Raw genomic sequence first — 21,741 nt, forward strand, 5'->3', positions numbered from 1 at the left:
GTTCACGTGCCACCCGTGTTACGGGCGGTGTGTGGGTCTACGTGACCTTCAGTTTGTGTTAGTTTGTTTGACCTCGATTACACAGGCCTTGTGTAATCAAGGTTTTCTGTAATCATTGTTTAACCTTGACTGTGTGGGGGTTTATGGCCCTACATGACCTTGAATTTGCGTCGAGTATTGGGTCTGTATGACTAAGTATGTTGTGTTATTATAAGTAGGTCGTCCACTGCTTGCCTGATGTTGGATGGAAAAATTGAAAATTTGTCCTTTCATGCTGCCTCAGATATATTGAATTTTATTGTTAATGAACAATAACCAAGAGCCCCAAAGTCATGGAAGTTATTAACTGTTTTTAAATGGTAATTTAATCTGTCCAAAAATTTCGGTAAAGTGTAAGCTTGACATGAAATAGTGTAAGTTTCTAGATGTTTGTAGAGTTGCTTAGGGTAGAAAGCTCAAGTATGATATAGAACCAATAGCATTATTCTTGTATGACTCAAAACCCATAACATTGGTCTCGTAAGACTGAGAACCAATAACAATGTCCAGTGTTCTGGCATACCCTACTCATGTGATTCAAGACCAATAACATTGAAATTCTCTGTAATCTGTATGAATCACACATTCCCGTGAGCTGAATTAATTGGTCTAATACAAGGCCGACATGTTACAATTTCTCCTTGCAAGAGTATATGAATTTGTTTTGCTCTCTCTCTTCTCTCTCTCTCTCTCTCCTCTCTCTCTCTCTCTCTCTCTCTCCTCTCTCTCTCTCTCTCTCTCTCGCTCATTAAAAGTTGCTCTATTATAACATTTGAATGAACTATTTAGGAAAATCAGACGTACAGGTAGACTCCAACACTGATTGTTGAGTGGTGGAGGCAGACTGCAAACAAACACTGATTGATTGATTCAGATCTGCCTTTGATTGTAGGAAGAGCAAGGCAAGTACAGCTGGGTAAATACTGTTTGGCAAGTACAAGTAAGCACGAAGTCTTAGGGAAGCACAAGTAGTTAAGTACACATGTACACCAACATAAACCTTGATATTATGTGACTAAGAAGATCTGAAAGCTGTTCCATTTTCCTCGGCAATAAAATGTAGAGAAACCTCCCCAACCCTGCCTTACCTGTGGTCACGCGAGTGCCTGTCTGTCTTGTGTGTACAAGCGTCCTCTCTCTACTCCCGGCTACACTTGCTCTCTGTTATGTTGAGTCCGGTGTTTATGATGTCATAAACCGCACCAGAGCTCTGACCCCTCCAGACACATATAGAAGAGGCAGGTGCCATGTCTGATTCTTTCAGGCAGTAAACTGCCATAATGGAAACAATTTCCGGTTTTAGTAAGTTGATAAGGGTTAGGGTATTGGATGTGCTCACTTAGCGTGTGATTCACCTATCCATCTACACTCACCCATTCACCCCCCCCCCCCGGCTCAACCATCATAATAACCCTCTCCACCCCCACCCCCACCCCCCCCGGCTCAACCATCATAATAACCCTCTCCACCCCCACCCCCACCCCCCGGCTCAACCATCATAATAACCCTCTCCACCCCCACCCCCACCACCCCCCGGCTCAACCATCATAATAACCCTCTCCACCCCCATTCCCCCCCTCCCCCCACCCCCCACACATACGTAACCAGAAGAAGCTATTTGGCTTCGGACTCAGACTCAGGGAGGCTCTTTTAAATGCATAAGAGAATGCACAAGATTACTCTACCGCCCGGACAATTCCTGCTACGTAAAAATCTAAATTGCTCATAATCACATGAATTCGTTCTTGATTTACAATCGGGAATCCCGGGTGGGATTGAAATGGTTGGGCACGTTACCTGTCACCTAATGGATCTGCTCACGTAGCAGTAAATAGGTACCCGGGAGGTAGGTACCTGTCATGGGGTTGCATCCTAGGGAGGATCTCGATATCAGCCTAAAGAGTATATATATTCATTGGCTACCTGTCCCCAACAAAATGCATTATTGATTATTATAAGTGCAGCGCACCATGGACCTGAATACATGTTAGCGCAGAGCACCATGGACCTGTATACATGTTAGCGTAGCGAACCATGGACCTGTATGTAAGCTAGCGCAGCGCACCATGGTCCTGTATACAAGCTAGCGCAGCGCACCACGGTCCTGTATATATGTTAGCGCAGCGCATCATGGACCTGTATACATGTTAGCACAGCGCACTATGGGACTGTAATAAAAATATTCCTAATCCTCAGAGTTCTACAATTCTGATTTGCTAAGACAGGGTCTGGTCCCCGACACCCTGCTGTGTGGGGTGAAGGTGTGACTATCACAGATTATCATCTCTGCATCCCACATGGCTAACTCGCTCCTTAATCATCTTCAGCACCACCCTCTATGTTCCACTTCTTAATTAAATACAAAGTCATCTAAGTTAACTAATTTATAATTTTAAGAAACTAATTTTTTCACTAAACGTCTGAAATTTCTCCGTGTTCCATAAGTATAACGTTTTGAGAGGTTTGAGTTACATTTTAATCGAATTATGGAATTTGCATTAGTTTTATCCTCTCTATCTACCAGACGGAGAGGGCTGAAAAACAATTTAATAAAGAACTGCTCCCGCCAGGGCTCGAACCTGGGACCTTCTGCGTGTAAAGCAGACGTGATAACCACTACACTACGAGAGCCATTGAATCACTTGATGCCTAATGTTTTATACTAGATTTGACTATATTTTTTTAATCGCTGCAGGTTGTATCTTTAACAATAATTTGGAATGTAATACGTTATACTTATATCGAGGTACCACTGATGTCAAACTTCTGACCTTCCCCAAGAAATGCGACCAAGATGCAACCACGCAACAGTTGGCTAACTCCCGGATACCTATATACTGTTAGGTGAACAACAGTGGCATTAGGTGAAAGGTAACGTGCCCAAGAAAGGTAACGTTTCTTTCCCACCCAGGCTTCGAATCCGGGATTCCCGATTGTGAGTTGAGAATGAACTTTGAACACTTGCTTCTCAGTATCCCATAATTGACTCATAAATTAACATGAAAATTATTGAACCTTGCTGCTTCTATCTATCATAATATCATAACACCATTTATCATAATACTTTCATAATATCGTGTACCATAATGCCATCTATCATAAACTGTCCTCCACACTTCCGTGGATATATAACCCGTCCTCGACTCAAGTCCATTACACCCAGCGGTCGACCCCACAGACGCATTCATAAATTTTAACATGCTGTTCATTCAAAACGGACATTTTCCGAAATATAAATTAATATTATAATATATTAGCATATTGTGCATATATAGAAATGGTTAGGTTAGGTGTTTAGATTCTGTTGGGGATTATTTGTATTTGTAGTACGTGGGTAAAGCATTTACAGCGTTATGGTTCGAACAAAATTCGTCAGTGAAGCACTTGTTCTGGAAGTGTTCGAACGTCAACAGTTGTGAGTGTGAAAAAACGGTTTGTAAGCCGTTTTTCATTCATAAACAGGGGGTTTGGCGGGTGCATGGAATCACTTTTGGGTCTTTGTTTGGAGGACAAGCTGGGATATAAATCTTTCATTCACCTAAGCTCCTGGAGACTCAAAATGTGGATTCAAAGCGTGAGTCCGAAGCTCTATCGACTGAGCTATCGAGTAGTCTTAATAGAAGAACAGCCCGTCCCCCAAACAAAGACCAAAAAGTGGTTCTATGCACCCTTTCCTCCCCTCCCCCCACAAAACGGAGAGAAGGTCCCCCCCCCATCGTGCAAGCCACGTCAACAACGACGAGTGTCCAACCACCATGCACGCCAGGCACAGGTGGGTACCTCCGCACCCCCTGGCTGTCGGGCCCGAACCTTACCTGGTTGTTAAAGATTTGGCGGGTCGTATTTCAGGGAAAATTAAGATTAAGGACCAGCCCGAAACGCTATGCATGCACGTGGCAGGTCTTTCTTTACAAGAAAGTAAGAACTCTTGTAAAGTATATATATATATATATATATATATATGTCGTACCTAGTAGCCAGAACGCACTTCTCAGCCTACTATGCAAGGCCCGATTTGCCTAATAAGCCAAGTTTTCCTGAATTAATATATTTTCTCTATTTTTTTCATATGAAATGATAAAGCTACCCATTTCATTATGTATGAGGTCAATTTTTTTTTATTTGAGTTAAAATTAACGTAGATATATGACCGAACCTAACCAACCCTACCTAACCTAACCTAACCTATCTTTATAGGTTAGGTTAGGTTAGGCAGCCGAAAACGTTAGGTTAGGTTAGGTTAGGTAGGTTAGGTAATCGAAAAACTATTAATTCATGAAAACTTGGCTTATTAGGCAAATCGGGCCTTGCATAGTAGGCTGAGAAGTGAGTTCTGGCTACTAGGTACGACATAATATATATATATATATATATATATATATATATATATATATATATATATATATATATATATATGTCGTACCTAGTAGCCAGAACGCACTTCTCAGCCTACTATGCAAGGCCCGATTTGCCTAATAAGCCAAGTTTTCCTAAATTAATATATTTTCTCTAATTTTTTTCTTATGAAATGATAAAGCTACCCATTTCATTATGAATGAGGTCAATTTTTTTTTATTGGAGCTAAAATTAACGTAGATATATGACCGAACCTAACCAACCCTACCTAACCTATCTTTATAGGTTAGGTTAGGTTAGGTTGCCGAAAAAGTTAGGTTAGGTTAGGTTAGGTAGGTTAGGTAGTCGAAAAACAATTATTTCATGAAAACGTGGCTTATTAGGCAAATCGGGTCTTGCATAGTAGGCTCAGAAGTACGTTCTGGCTACTAGGTACGACATATTATATATATATATATATATATATATATATATATATATATATATATATATATATATATATATATATATATATATATATATATTGTTACGATAATCTCCTTCAAGAGAGATTTGGCCTGCTCTTTCCTATCGTCATGTTACTTCAGTACATCTACAATATCTAGATACTACAAGCAAGTGTAGTACATATTTAGTCAACTACGTTTTGCCAGGCGCAAACGTATCACACTCGCTCTCCACCCTCCCCCTCCCTCGTCGCCGATCACCAAACTAGCATTTCCAGCTAGCCCGCTTCTGATTGGTGAATCGACGTCTGCACCACTGCACTTCTGCACCTCAGCACCATCTACCTAGCCGATGTCTGGGCCTGCACCAGCCATTGGAGTTAGAATATTCTTTGCTCTCAAGCTGAAACAACCATCTGATATACGCTCTGTCTATTAATGGATGTTCTCAGCCAGCGCTTTATTCTCAGCACCTGTTAATTTCATTTTGTCTTTATCCATTTTAGAGTAACGTCACCACTTTATTATTATATGTGATTTTTGTAATCTTTTGAGTTTGCACTGTACATAGCCAAGGAATTGTCTTATTCTTAATTTGTTTTAAATTAATTAAAGTTTCATTGTTCATACTATGTGTTTTGCCTTACTTTACCACAGGACACAACAGCTATGCAGTCATTTTTTTTTCTTAAATGCGATAGGCATTGACACCAGCCATTGGGAGGTCTGCCGAACACCTACACTTCTTTTTTCCATCACATTTAATGGAGGCCTTTCCAAGGAGCCTCACTCAGGTACTAGTACTAAAACATCAATTTGTGGTAAGTGTACTTGGCTTTGATACAGTTGCTTTTCAATATTTTCATTACTTTTAATATTTATATTGTGCTGTGTATTTTGTGCTTTCCGAGGGTAGCATAATGTGAGTGTTGGATAACTGTGGATTACGTGGTGACTGGAGGCCTCAGTCATTCTCTTAATTGGTCATCCCTCCTATGTTATTACTCATGTATTCCACCTTTTTTGCCCCTAGGATATTTCCCAAATTACAGCAGATCATCATTTTTGGTACCCTGGTACTTCGGTTTGTCTTCCTGCCAAAGCACTCTATCTTCTGCAATCCGACCACAGGAGGATACAGAGGGTCATATTTCCTCTAGCACGGACTACGCTGTTGAGTTGGGACCTCAACAGCAGTTCTCGTCACCAGTTGACACTCGCACCCCAATACGTCGGTCAGAGATGATGATATTTACTCAGGTAGGGAATTAGTCTCTTTTTTTAGAGCACAAGGAACGCTAATTCTGTAAGTATCATATAATTAGAGTAGGAAAACCCCTTGCTTCTGTCCTATAGAGACTCTGCAAGGTATCCCTACATTCTTGGACTGTTCACTTTTGAAACAATTACAAGTTTCATTTGTTTTCGAAACTATCGGTTTCATTTATTTAGTAGGATTTTCTTGCCTTTATTCTCTAACATTGAGTACCGGGTACAAGATTTCCTGCGATTTTGATTGACTAATCATTTGCCAATTTAATATTAACGTTAATTGTTAACGATTAAATTTCCACAGGATAGTTACCAGTTGCCACGTCATCCTGTTATTGACACTTACAATATCACCAGTATATTCGTTGTACACTTATTTGCTATTTCAAAATGTTTCGTCTCTCAGCATTTCGTAACGATCCAGCAAGTGAAGTGGGAACTTAAGTCGTGCCAGGAGGACCGAATTACAAACTCTTGCAACGAGTATCAACTAGATGCTCCCCCTGGAGCCAACAAAAATGACTTACACAATCTTATCTTGGATACCTCTTAGAAGAAGGAATTATAGACTCTGAAGCACACGAAAACTATTCTATTGCAGATAAACATGCTCTGGCAGCTATGAAGTTGAAGCTCGAACTAGCGAAAATCGAGCGGGAACAACTGCAAGAACAAGCTGCATATGAGAAAGAAGCTCTACAACGAAGAGAACGAGAGGCTGCCCTAAAGAAAGAGGAGGCTGCCCTAAAGAAAGAAGAACAGGAACGCGAGGCGACCCTAAGAGAACGTGAGGCTGCCCTACAGCGTGAGCGGGAGAGAGAACTGCTTGAAGCAAGATAACTTCACCTGGAGATGCAACGTGAGCACAATAAACAGCAAGCTGAGAGTGTTTTAGCATGTCGTCGACAAGAACTCACCTTGGAAACTACACACCACACTCAGCGCCAACAAGCTACCGCTAGTCTTCCCGTAAGCTTCAATGTCTCCCATGCAAGTAAGTTAATGCCACCATTCGTTGAGACAGAGATCGATGTGTTTTTCAGCACTTTTGATACCCTAGTAAAAAACTTAGCTGGCCTGAAGATCAATGGTCAACCCTTCTCAGAGTGCATCTCACAGGTAGAGCTGCGGTTACTCTCAGTACATTAGCGTCTGAGAATGACTACCAGACCCTGAAGCAAGCAGTTTTAGATGCCTACCTTCTCTCCACCGATAGCTACAGACGAAAATTCCGTGATTATCTAAAGGCAAGTACCACCACCTTTTTAGAAATTGGCAATACAAAGAAAAGATATTTCATGAAATGGCTGGAAGCAGCACATGTCTCAACATTTTCAGACTCGTCAACCTCATTCTAGTTGAGGAATTCTTTAGACGTGCTCACCCTTCCATCCGTTTATATTTAGCAGACAAAGAAGAAACCGACTACATCAGATGTGCGAAGTCGGTTGACACCTACAGCCTCATACACCGGCTAACACAGACCCACCTTCCAGTAAGAAGTCTTGGTATAGTTATGACAAAGTGAGTACCGATCAAGCGACCTCCCAATTGCAGTAAGTATTGCAAGCTGTATGGACATACCATAGATAAATGTGGAAAAGCTCAATACAAAGGCTATAGTGAAACTCCTAAACCTAAACCGACTCCTCCAAAGTCCGGTAAGCCTGTGATGAATGTTGGTGTTCCTGTTAATGATCTTTCTCTCTTCAGCAAACACCTGTATCCTGGAACTGTCTCTGCCAACAGTACAGATTCGGAGGGACGTTTCAAATTGAAGATCTTGAGGGACACAGCGGCTCTTCAGTCAATAATATTGAAATCGGATGTGCCTAACATCACCTACACCGGGAAAACCGTCCTTATCACTGACCTCACTGCTACCACTCCGTATCCACTCGCCAGAGTCCACCTGGATTGTCCTTTCGTGACCGGTGAAGTCCAAGTCGCCATCAGTGAAAAGCCTTTTCCCATGTCTGGAGTGCAACTTCTCCTGGGCAATGACTTGGCCGAAGATCTGCAACCTTTCAACCTGTTCATCATGGACAAACCCCAGGTATGTGACTCTGTAGTGGACAACCCATCTTAAAGTATGTTCCAGCAGAGGTTCAAGAAAGTGATAAAGTTTCCCCTCCGGTTTTGGTGACTACCCGTGCACAAGCTGCACGCTCGCAACCAGCTGACTCTACTGCAACCGCTGTCCCTAAAGACCATCAGAACCTACCACAGAATCTTACTATGTTGGAGTTCCGTAAGTTACAGAGGGAGGATCCTTCATTAACACCATTATTCTTCCAGGCTGAGACTCAACCTGACATTATCCCTGGGTTCTTCCTAGAGAATCAGTTGCTCTACCGCAGGTACAGACCCAGTAAGCTGACGGAGGATGACGATTGGGCAAATGTCGAGCAACTAGTGGTTCCCACCAGCCTACGGCCCGATATTCTACACCTGGCCCATGGAGCACTTTCTCACTATGGTTTTAACAAAACCTGTCACGGAATCAGACAAGACTACTACTGGCCAGGTATGGTTAAAACGTCAAAAGTTACGTGCAACAGTGTCATATATGTCAGATGGCAGAGAAACGTAACATCCCGATTCCCAAAGCTCCTTTAATTCCCATCCTGGTGCCTGCAGACCCTTTCCACAGACTCATCATTGACTGTGTTGGTCCTTTACCCCGGACCAGTTCTGGCAACGCTTATATACTAACCATCCTGTGTCCAACCACCAGATTCCCCATAGCAGTTCCTGTAAAGAACATTACGGCTGCTACGATGGTAAAACAACTATTGAAGATCTTTAACCAATACGGATTTCCAAGGGAGGTTCAAAGTGACTGTGGCACCAACTTCACCAGTGATCTCTTCAAGAAGACGCTGGAAGAGTTCAACATCACTCAAGTATTGTCCAGCCCCTATCATCCTGCTTCACAGGGTTCTCTTGAACGTAGTCACCAAACGATTAAATCACTCCTAAAGAAATTTTGCAATGAAGCCATGAAAGACTGGGATAAACAACTTGACTTCATCATGTGTTGTGACGGGAAAGTGTTGGACTGTAGATGTTCGGCAGTCCTCCAGTGGCAGGTGTCAATGCCTGGTCACACTTACAAAAAAAAAGATAGACTGCTTGCCTGTTGTCTGTGGTAAGTGAGAGGGAGGAACACGTAAAACACGAAGTATGAACAATGAAACTTTAATATATTTACTTTAAACATAAATGAAAAAAAGACAAATCTCGGGTAAATGAATAGTGCAATTAAATAACAAAGACAAATGCAAAAACACAATAGATTAAATAGTATAATGGTGAAATGGTGCTGAGAATATTGGCTATGGCTGAGACCTCCCTTAGTATACAAAAGCCAGAGAGCTTAGTATGCCAGAGAGAGATGTCAACTCTAAGAGCACAAAGAATATTCTGAAGTTGATGGCTGGTCAGGCTCAGACGTCGACTCAGGTAGATGGCGCTGAGGTGCAGTGTGCAGGTGCGCGGTCGGCGAGTCACCAATGAGGAGCAGGCAGGCTGGGATGGGTAGTTGGCTGGTTGACGACGAGCCGGCGTGGAGGGTGTGTAGAGTAGGGGAGGTTTTAGGGTACGTTTTGCCTCCTGGTCAAAATGTTTTGTGCTACCGGTGGAGGTATCTTGAATGTAGCATCTTATACTTGTAGACTTGACGTAACTTTAGGTAGGGAAGAGCAGGCTCAATCTGTCTTGAAAGAGATTATCGTCAGAACTCTCCTCTGAAGCCTGCGGTTCCGGGTGAAGTTATCTTCAGGTGGTAGAGTGGTAGGTGGAGATGCCTCAACCTCATAGACTCTGGAGAGGGCGTCTGCTATGATGTTGTCAGAACCCTTGATGTAGAGATCTCCAGGTTGAAATTCTGCAGATATAAAGCCCATCGTAGAAGCCGTTGATTGTTGAATTGGGCTTGTTGCAGGAAGCATAGGGGATTGTGGTCCGAGTAGATGGTGGTAGACCGAGCATCTTGCAGGTACGATTCGAAGTGCTGCAAGTTCAGGACGATGGAGAGTTGCTCCCTTTCGATCGTGCTGTAGTTCCTTGTAGCTGTAGTAGCTAACAGGTAGAATCTCCTCGCCTCGTTGTTGCATCAGGACACCCCCGCTGCCGGTACCACTGGCGTCGACATGGAGGATGAAAGGCTTCGTGATATCTGGCTAGGCGAGAATAGGATTAGAACATGGCAAAGGAGCACTATTATAGTCCTGTAAATTGGGATGAAGATCAGGTAGGATTTCCGATTTGGAAAGCACCAACTCAGTGTTAGTGCTTTCGGGAGAAGCAGGGAAGGTTTCACTGTGGAGGTATGGACCTTTAAATGTGGAGACTGATACCAACACAGTGGGGGGAATACCTTGATACTGCTTCAGGAGGTTGACGTGGCACAACTGGGTCTTCCGCCGCCTATCTGGAGTCTCAAGAACGTAGTTGTGGTTGTTTCTGCACTCCTTGATGCGGTATGGTCCTGAAAACTTATTTTGCAATGGAGAATCTGGGATAGGAAAATATGCCAACACGAAGTCTCCTGGTTTAAATTTCCTTAATTTGCTGCTTTGCTCAAAATGAATCTTCATCCTCTCCTGGGCTTTCAATAGATTGTCATTAGCAAATTTACGTACTCTCTCTAGAATGTGTTTTAAGTTTTGAAGAAACTGGGCACATTCTGAAGGTCACTGAAAGTGGCTTTTCGTAGAGAGTCTTTGAAAGCTTTGAGAGGAGTACGGCACTTACGTCCGTAGAGCGTCTCATAAGGAGATACTCCTAGAGACTCATCGGGGAGACTTCTGAAAATGCACATATGAGATCAAGTTGTTTATCCCAGTCCTTCAAGGTGTCATTGCAGAATTTCTTTAGGAGTGCTTTAATAGTCTGATGACTACGTTCAAGAGAACCCTGTGAAGCAGGATGATAGGGGCTGGACAATACTGTGTGATGTTGAACTCCTCCAGTGTCTTCATGAAGAGATCACTGGTGAAGTTGGTGCCACAGTCGCTTTGAACCTCTCTTGGAAATCCATACTGGGTGAAGATCTTCAATAGGTGTTTCACCACAATAGCAGCCGTAATGTTCTTTACTGGAACTGCTATGGTGAATCTGGTGGTAGGACACATGATAGTTAATATATAGGCGTTGCCAGAACTGGTTCCGGGGTAAAGGACCAACACAGTCTATGATGAGTCTGTGGAAAGGTTCCGCAGGCACCTGGATGGGTTTTAGTGGAGCCTGGGGAATAGAGATGTTAGGTGTTTACCTGCCATCTGACTGTATGACACTGTTGTACGTACTTTTTAACGTCTTTTACCATACCTGGCCCAGTAGTAATCTTGTCTAATTCCGTGGTAGGTTTTTGTTAAAACCATAGTGAGAAAGAGCTCCGTGGACCAGGTGTAGAATATCGGGCCGTATGCTGGTGGGAATTCACTAGTTGTTCGACATTGGCCCAATCGTCATCCTCCTTCAGCTTACTGGGTCTGTATCTGCGGTAGAGCCAACTGATTCTCTAGTAAGAACCCAGGGATACTGTCAGGTTGAGTCTCAGCCTGGAAGAATAATGGTGTTAATGATTGATCTTCCTCTGTAACTTACGGAACTCCAAACTGGTAAGATTAGGAGGTAGATTCTGAGGGTCTTCAGGGACAGCGGTAGAAGTAGAATCAGCTGGTTGCGGGCGTGCACCTTTTGCACAGGTGGTCACCAAAACCGGAGGAGAAACTTTATCACTTTCTTGGACCTCTGCTGGAACATATTCAAAGATGGGATTATCCATTACAGAGGTACACACCTGGGGTTTGTCCGTGATGATCAGGTTGGACGGTTGCAGATCTTCTGCCAAGTCGTTGCCCAGGAGAAGTTGCACTCCAGGCATGGGAAAAGGCTTTTTCACTGATGGCGACTTGGACTTCACTGGTCACGAAAGGACAATCCAGGTGTACTCTGGCGAGTGGATATGGAGTGGTAGCAGTGAGGTCAGTGATATAAGGACTGTTTTCCCCGGTATAGGTGATGTTAGGCACAGCCGATTTCAATATAATTGACTGAAGAGCCGCTGTGTCCTTCAAGATCTTCAATTTGAAACGTCTCTCCAAATCTGTACCGTTGGTTGAGACAGTTCCAGGATACAGGTGTTTACTGAAGAGAGAAATATCATTAACATGAACACCAACATTCATCACAGGCTTACCGGACTTAGGAGGAGTCTGTTTGGGTTTTAGTAGATTCATTGCTCTTGTATTGAGCCTTCACACATCTATCTATGGTATGTCCATAGAGTTTGCAATACTTACAATACAATTGTGAGCTCGCTTGATCTGTACTCACTTTACCGTAACTGTACCAAGACTTCTTACTGGGAGGTGGTGATGGTGTCAGCCGATGGATGAGGCTGTAGGTGTCAGCCGACTTCGCACATTGATGTTGTCGTTTCTTCTTATCTGCTAGATATAAACGGACGGAAGGGGGAACACGTCTCAAGAATTCCTCAACTAGAATGAGGTTGACGAGTTCTGCAAATGTAGAGACATGTGCTACTTCCAGCCATTTCATGAAATATCTTTTCTTGGTATTGGCAAATTCTAGAAAGGTGGTGGTACTTGCCTTAAGATGATACACGGAATTTTCGTCTGTAGCTTTCGGTGGAGAGAAGGTAGGCGTCCAACACTGCATGCTTCAGGGTCTGGTAGTCCATTCCTCCAGACGCTAAGGTACTGAGAGTAACTGCAGCTCTACCTGTGAGATGGCACTCTGAGAAGGGTGGACCATTGGTCAGCAGGCCAGCCTAAGTTGATTAGCTCGGGTCTCAAAGGTGGTAAAAAAGACATCAATCTCTGTCTCAAACGAATGGTGCATTAACTTACTTGCATGGGAGACATTGAAACTTACTGGAAGACTGACGGTAGCTTGCTGGCGTTGAATGAGGTGTGTAGTTTCCAACGTGAGTTCTCGTTGACGACATTCTATAACCATATCCGCTTGTTGTTTGTCATGCTCGCGTTGTATCTCCAGGTGGTGTTGTTTTGCTTCAAGCTGTACTCGCTCACGCTCACGGAGTATTGTAGTCTCACGTTCCTTGAGGGCCACCTCAAGGAACGTGAGGTGGCCCGTTCTTGTTCTTGTTCTTCTTTCCTGATTGCAGCTTCTTTTTTCCTCATTTGTAGAGCTTCTTTCGCCAGGGTAGCCTCTCTTTCTCTCATGTGGATAGCTTCTTGCTGCTGCTCCCTCTCAAGTTTTGCAAGTTCTAGTTTGATTTTCATAGTTGCCAATTCATGTTTATCTGCAACAGAATATGTTTCGTGAGTTTCAGAGTCAATTGTCCCTTCATCTAAGAGGTGATCCATAATTAGGTTATGTAATTCATTTTTGTTGGCTCCATGGGGGACATCTAGTTGATACTCGTGTGCAAGAGTTTGTAATTCAGTCCTCTTGCACGACATAAGGTCCCTATTTCACCTGCTGGATCGTTACGGAAAGGTTGGAGACGAAACATGGTGAAAGATAGCAAATAAATGTACAACGAATATAGTTGTGATATGGTAAATGTCAGAAACAGGATAACGTGGCCACTGGTAACTATCCTGTGGAATTTTAATCTTTAACAATTAACGAAATTATAGGATGGTAAATGATTAGTCAATCAAAGTTGCAGGAAAATCTTGTACCCGGTACTCAATTTAAGAGAATAAGGGCAAGAAAATCCTACTAAATAAATGAAACTGAGTTTCTAAAACAAATGAAACATAATTGCTCCAAAAGTGAATTAGGTAGTCCAAGAATGTAGGCATACCTTGCCGAGTCTCTATAGGACATAAGCAAGGGTTTCCCACTAAATTAATATGATACTTACAGAATTAGCGAACTTTGTGCTCTGTAAAAAGAAAGCTAATTCCCTACCTAAGTAAATATCATCATCTCTGACCGACGTGTAGGGGTGCGAGTGTCAACTGGTGACGAGAACTGCTGCTGAGATCCCAACTCAGCAACGTAGTCCGTGCTAGAGGAACTATGGCCCTCTTATCCTCCTTTGGTCGGATTGCAGAAGATAGGGTGCTTTAACCCGAAGACAAACCAAAGTACCAGGGTACCACAATGATGATCTGCCGATAATATGAGAAATATCCTAGGGACAAAAGGTGGTAAACACGAGTAATAACACAGAGGGAGAGATGACCAATTAAGAGAATGACTGAGGCCTACAGTCACCACATAATCCAAAGTTATCCCACACTCACCATAGTTATGCACAATACACACAGCACCCATACAAATAAAAATTAATGATAATATTGAAAAGCAACTTTAGCAAAGCAAAGTACGCTTACCACAAATTGACGTTCTGGTACTAGTACCTGAGTGAAGCTCCGTGGACAGGCCCCCACTAAATGTGACGGGAAAGTGTTGGAGTATAGATGTTCGGCAGTCCTCCAATGGCAGGTGTCAATGCCTGGTCACACTTACAAAAAAAAGATAGACTGCTTGCCTGTTGTCTGTGGTAAGTTAGAGGGAGGAACACGTAAAACACAAAGTATGAATAATGAAACTTTAATATATTTACTTTAAACATAAATGAAAATAAAGACAAATCTCGGGTAAATGACAGGTGCAATAAAATGACAAAGATAAATGCAAAAACACAATAGATTAAGTAATATAATGGTGAAATGGTGCTGAGAATATTGGCTTTAGCCGAGACCTCCCTTAGTATACGAAAGCCAGAGAGCTTAGTATGCCAGAGAGAGAGGTCAACTCTAAGAGCACAAAGAATATTATGAACTTGATGGCTGGTCAGGCTCAGACGTCGACTCAGGTAGATGGCGCTGAGGTGCAGTGTGCATGTGCGCAGTCGGCGAGTCACCAATCAGGAGCAGGCAGGCAGGGATGGGTAGTTTGCTAGTTGATGACGAGCCGGCATGGAGGGTTTGTGGAATAAGGGGGGGGGGGGGTTCTTGGTACATTTTGCCTCCTGGTCAAAATGTTTTGTGCTACCGGTGACGTATCTTGAATGTAGCATCTTATACTTGTAGAATTGACGTAACGTTATGTAGGGAAGAGCAGGCTCAATCTCTCTAGAAAGAGATTATCGTCACAATAAATATATATTAAAAAGATAAAAACTAAGCACTACCTAATTAACTCCCTGTAACCTACTTACCCCTAAATGTCTACCCATGTCTGATATTTTAAACAGTGATGTTTGTCGACCAGTTTAGTTAGTTTAGTTCATTTCTTATGCACCCTATACCCATCTTGTGTCACATATATATATATATATATATATATATATATATATATATATATGCGACAAGCCTGAATGGTCCCCAGGACAATATGCAACTGAAAACTCACACCCAGAAGTGACTCGAACCCATACTCCCAGAAGTACGCAAACTGGTATGTACAAGACGCCTTAATCCACTTGACCATCACGACAGGACATAATGAGGTGATAGCCGAGGCTATTTGAACCACCCCCACCGCCGGCACTCGGATAGTAATCTTGGGCATAGCATTTTACCAAATCACCTCATTCTTTGGGGCACACGTGAGGAACACAAATGCGAACAAGCCTGAATGGTCCCCAGGACAATTGCAACTGAAAACTCACACCCCAGAAGTGACTCGAACCCATACTCCAGAAGCAACGCAACTGGTATGTACAAGACGCCTTAATCCACTTGACCATCACGACCGGACATAATTGAGGTGATAGCCTCATTATGTCATTTGGGGTGGTTCAAATAGCCTCGGCTATCACCTCATTATGTCCGGTCGTGATGGTCAAGTGGATTAAGGCGTCTTGTACATACCAGTTGCGTTGCTTCTGGGAGTATGGGTTCGAGTCACTTCTGGGGTGTGAGTTTTCAGTTGCATATTGTCCTGGGACCATTCAGGCTTGTTCGCATTTGTGTTCCTCACGTGTGCCCCAAAGAATGAGGTGATTTGGTAAAATGCTATGCCCAAGATTACTATCCGAGTGCCGGCGGTGGGGTGGTTCAAATAGCCTCGGCTATCACCTCATTATGTCAGGTCGTGATGGTCAAGTGGATTAGGCGTCTTGTACATACCAGTTGCGTTGCTTCTGGGAGTATGGGTTCGAGTCACTTCTGGGGTGTGAGTTTTCAGTTGCATATTGTCCTGGGGACCATTCAGGCTTGTTCGCATTTGTGTTCCTCACGGTGTGCCCCAAAGAAATGAGGTGATTTGGTAAAATGCTATGCCCAAGATTACTATCCGAGTGCCGGCGGTGGGGTGGTTCAAATAGCCTCGGCTATCACCTCATTATGTCCGGTCGTGATGGTCAAGTGGATTAAGGCGTCTTGTACATACCAGTTGCGTTGCTTCTGGGAGTATGGGTTCGAGTCACTTCTGGGGTGTGAGTTTTCAGTTGCATATTGTCCTGGTGACCATTCAGGCTTGTTCGCATTTGTGTTCCTCACGTGTGCCCCAAAGAATGAGGTGATTTGGTAAAATGCTATGCCCAAGATTACTATCCGAGTGCCGGCGGTGGGGTGGTTCAAATAGCCTCGGCTATCACCTCATTATGTCAGGTCGTGATGGTCAAGTGGATTAAGGCGTCTTGTACATACCAGTTGCGTTGCTTCTGGGAGTATGGGTTCGAGTCACTTCTGGGGTGTGAGTTTTCAGTTGCATATTGTCCTGGGGACCATTCAGGCTTGTTCGCATTTGTGTTCCTCACGTGTGCCCCAAAGAATGAGGTGATTTGGTAAAATGCTATGCCCAATGATTACTATCCGAGTGCCGGCGGTGGGGTGGTTCAAATAGCCTCGGCTATCACCTCATTATGTCCGGTCGTGATGGTCAAGTGGATTAAGGCGTCTTGTACATACCAGTTGCGTTGCTTCTGGGAGTAGGGTTCGAGTCACTTCTAGGGTGTGAGTTTTCAGTTGCATATTGTCCTGGGGACCATTCAGGCTTGTTCGCATTTGTGTTCCTCACGTGTGCCCCAAAGAATGAGGTGATTTGGTAAAATGCTATGCCCAAGATTACTATCCGAGTGCCGGCGGTGGGGTGGTTCAAATAGCCTCGGCTATCACCTCATTATGTCCGGTCGTGATGGTCAAGTGGATTAAGGCGTCTTGTACATACCAGTTGCGTTGCTTCTGGGAGTATGGGTTCGAGTCACTTCTGGGGTGTGAGTTTCAGTTGCATATTGTCCTGGGGACCTATTCAGGCTTGTTCGCATTTGTGTTCCTCACGTGTGCCCCAAAGAATGAGGTGATTTGGTAAAATGCTATGCCCAAGATTACTATCCGAGTGCCGGCGGTGGGGTGGTTCAAATAGCCTCGGCTATCACCTCATTATGTCCGGTCGTGATGGTCAAGTGGATTAAGGCGTCTTGTACATACCAGTTGCGTTGCTTCTGGGAGTATGGGTTCGAGTCACTTCTGGGGTGTGAGTTTTCAGTTGCATATTGTCCTGGGGACCATTCAGGCTTGTTCGCATTTGTGTTCCTCACGTGTGCTCCAAAGAATGAGGTGATTTGGTAAAATGCTATGCCCAAGATTACTATCCGAGTGCCGGCGGTGGGGTGGTTCAAATAGCCTCGGCTATCACCTCATTATGTCCGGTCGTGATGGTCAAGTGGATTAAGGCGTCTTGTACATACCAGTTGCGTTGCTTCTGGGAGTATGGGTTCGAGTCACTTCTGGGGTGTGAGTTTTCAGTTGCATATTGTCCTGGGGACCATTCAGGCTTGTTCGCATTTGTGTTCCTCACGTGTGCCCCAAAGAATGAGGTGATTTGGTAAAATGCTATGCCCAAGATTACTATCCTGAGTGCCGGCGGTGGGGTGGTTCAAATAGCCTCGGCTATCACCTCATTATGTCCGGTCGTGATGGTCAAGTGGATTAAGGCGTCTTGTACATACCAGTTGCGTTGCTTCTGGGAGTATGGGTTCGAGTCACTTCTGGGGTGTGAGTTTTCAGTTGCATATTGTCCTGGGGACCATTCAGGCTTGTTCGCATTTGTGTTCCTCACGTGTGCCCCAAAGAATGAGGTGATTTGGTAAAATGCTATGCCCAAGATTACTATCCGAGTGCCGGCGGTGGGGTGGTTCAAATAGCCTCGGCTATCACCTCATTATGTCCGGTCGTGATGGTCAAGTGGATTAAGGCGTCTTGTACATACCAGTTGCGTTGCTTCTGGGAGTATGGGTTCGAGTCACTTCTGGGGTGTGAGTTTTCAGTTGCATATTGTCCTGGGGACCATTCAGGCTTGTTCGCATTTGTGTTCCTCACGTGTGCCCCAAAGAATGAGGTGATTTGGTAAAATGCTATGCCCAAGATTACTATCCGAGTGCCGGCGGTGGGGTGGTTCAAATAGCCTCGGCTATCACCTCATTATGTCCGGTCGTGATGGTCAAGTGGATTAAGGCGTCTTGTACATACCAGTTGCGTTGCTTCTGGGAGTATGGGTTCGAGTCACTTCTGGGGTGTGAGTTTTCAGTTGCATATTGTCCTGGGGACCATTCAGGCTTGTTCGCATTTGTGTTCCTCACGTGTGCCCCAAAGAATGAGGTGATTTGGTAAAATGCTATGCCCAAGATTACTATCCGAGTGCCGGCGGTGGGGTGGTTCAAATAGCCTCGGCTATCACCTCATTATGTCCGGTCGTGATTGGTCAAGTGGATTAAGGCGTCTTGTACATACCAGTTGCGTTGCTTCTGGGAGTATGGGTTCGAGTCACTTCTGGGGTGTGAGTTTTCAGTTATATATATATATATATATATATATATATATATATATATGCCAATACCTAGTAGCCAGAACGTACTTCTCAGCCTACTATGCAAGGCCCAATTTGCCTAATAAGCCAAGTTTTCATGAATTAATTGTTTTTCGACTACCCAACCTACCTAACCTAACCTAACTTTTTTCAGCTACCTAACTTAACCTAACCTATAAAGATAGGTTAGGTTAGGTTAGGTACTGTTAGTTAGATTCGGTCATATATTTACGTTAATTTATCTGAAATAAAAAAAATTGACCTCATACATAATGAAATGGTTAGCTTTATCATTTCATAAGAAAAAAATTAGAGAAAGTATATTAATTCAGGAAAACTTTGCTTATTAGGCAAATCGGGCCTTGCATAACAGGCCGAGTACGACGTTCTGGCTACTAGGTACAACATATATATATATATATATATATATATATATATATATATATATATATATATATATATATATATATATATATATATTAAGATAAAAACTAAGCACTACCTAATTAACTCCCTGTAACCTACCTTACCCCTAAATGTCAACCCATGTCTGCTATTTTAAACAGTGCTGTTTGTCGACCAGTTTAGTTAGTTTAGTTCATTTATTATGCACCCTATACTCATCTTGTGTCTCATATATATATATATATATATATATATATATATATATATATATATATATATATATATATATATATATATATATATATATATATATATATATATATATATAAATATATATATATATATATATATATATATATATATATATATATATATATATATATATATATATATATATATATATAATTAAAAAAAAGTAAGATTAATACTTCTAACACGAATTTTCTCAATATTTCTTATGTTTCTTTTCACTGTTGATGGTAATTGAAAAATCAAATCTCCAAAATTCATTTTTATTTCTAGTCTGACGCGACACTTGAACGCGTTTCATAATAACTTATTACATTTTCAAAGACTTTTAGTTTACACACACACATCTATAACCTGCAAACACTAAACAGAGTTCTTACTACGCTATGATCTTGCTTCTACTTCTGAAACTTCATCTTGCACCTACCACTTTTCATCTATCTGGCATAGGGTGCACTGCGTCGTGGCTCCTCCACTCTGCCCCTCACTGCCGTTCGCTCATCCACTGAGCTTACTTTATTCACGTTTCTGTGTGGAGGGAGTGCAGTGTGCAGCCTCTTCACCGTCCCAGGCGTTTGTACTGCTGCTCCTCGCCACTCCTCCACACGCATCATCAGGCTTAGTCAGAGGTCCTCGTCGGGGTTTTCCACGACCTCCGACGACCTCTCTGCACTCTCGCGCTCGTTGTCGCCGTTTCCCCTGGCGAAGTCGGCTTTCTCATTACCATCTGGAGCGACTGATACCTCACCTGGCAGGGTTGTACCGCTGCTTGAAACACAGGCACTCCTGGCCCAATCGGGTTGTATCCTGCCTCCTCCGAGGTCATTACCCAGTACCATCTGTACATGCTCTAGGGGTAACTTAGGGGCTACAGCTACAATAGCTTTCTCAACTCCGCAGTCGGCAATCAGCTGTACTTCGTGAATTGGCAACCTGTATTCCTCCCCCACACCGCGTATCCTCACCACTCCCACGGGTGAATCATTAAATTCCCTGGGGAGAATACTCCTGGTCACCATACATATGTCAGCACCCGTATCTCGAAGAACGGCAACCTCCACCGGGTCTGACTTTCCAAACTTCACGTTGTCCCCGAAAACGAAGGGATGTTCACCCAACTTCATTTCCCAACCATTCACGTTGGGTCCACTATAATATGGGGTGTGAACAAGCACTCTCTCCTCTTCCAACATTAGTACTATATTCCTTTGGTGCTTCTCACACTCGCGGGCATAATGTCCTCTCACACCACAGTTGAAGCATCGGCTGCCTCCCCTGGGCGGCCACTCGCCAGTCCCCCTGGCGGTACCACTTGCAGACGTCCCCTGGGTCCTCCTTGGACTCCCTGTCGTCGTGTCCTTGGCTGCAGCACTTGCTCTCGAACCAGGTCCACTGCTCACAGCTTGGGGCTTCCTTCCCGCATCCCTTGAGCTCTTGTACCGGGTTACTTCATTGGGCACACTACTCTTGGGAGAGTCCCCACCCGTCCTCGCTCCTCCTGAACTCCCAAAGTTCCCTCCCGACCTGGGGTAAGGCGAGTGTCTGGGCGGCCCCTCCCTCCTGAGATGTAGTGCCTCCTCCAGCATGTCGGCTCGGTCCGCTGCAGCCTTCAGGTCCTTAATACCTGCTTCTCTCACCCTTACTCGCAACTCAGGATGGAGCACTGACATAAACTTCTCCATCACTATCAGTCGTTTAATATCATCCGCCGACTCCGCTTCCTCCGCTTTCAACCATCGTAGGAATTTCCGTTCCATATCCCTGGCGATCTCGGTGTAAGACTTCCCCGACGCTCTTGTACACTCTCTGAACCGCTTCCGGTACATCTCCGGAGTCAGCCGGATTGAGTGGAGCACCGCATTCTTAATTGCGTCGTAACTAGTACACTCCTCTAGGTCCAGCATGTTGTAGGCTTCCCGGGCCTCACCGGTCAACCTGCCCTGGACCAGAGCAGCCCAATCATCTTCCGGCCACTCCTTCAGAGTCGCTATTCGTTCAAAGTGTTCGAAGAAAGCCTCAGCTTCTTATGGTTCAAACGTAGGTCAGTCACGTTCCCTTACCTTGAGGTCATCCCGCCGTGCAGGTAGTGAGGGCAGACCACGCTCAATGCGACGCAATTCGACTTCTTTCTTTGCCTTTATCTCCTCCAGTAGCAGTTGTCTCTCTCCTTCTTCTCGCCGCATTTGTGCTTCTTTTTCCTCTCGCCGCA

General features: G+C 43.9%; 1 protein-coding gene and 1 non-coding gene across 2 annotated transcripts in view; one reads left to right on the forward strand and one right to left on the reverse strand.

Moving 5' to 3' along the window:
• The window catches only part of LOC138353262 (uncharacterized), a 472,768-nt gene that overhangs the window by 9,091 nt on the left and 441,936 nt on the right, over positions 1–21,741 (forward strand). The gene's annotated exons all lie outside the window — the stretch shown is intronic.
• TRNAV-UAC (transfer RNA valine (anticodon UAC)) lies at positions 2,598–2,670 on the reverse strand. The gene has a single exon. It is a non-coding gene; the product is annotated as a tRNA-Val (tRNA).

The sequence above is a fragment of the Procambarus clarkii genome, chromosome 56, assembly GCF_040958095.1.
Source record: "Procambarus clarkii isolate CNS0578487 chromosome 56, FALCON_Pclarkii_2.0, whole genome shotgun sequence".
NCBI lineage: Eukaryota > Metazoa > Arthropoda > Malacostraca > Decapoda > Cambaridae > Procambarus > Procambarus clarkii.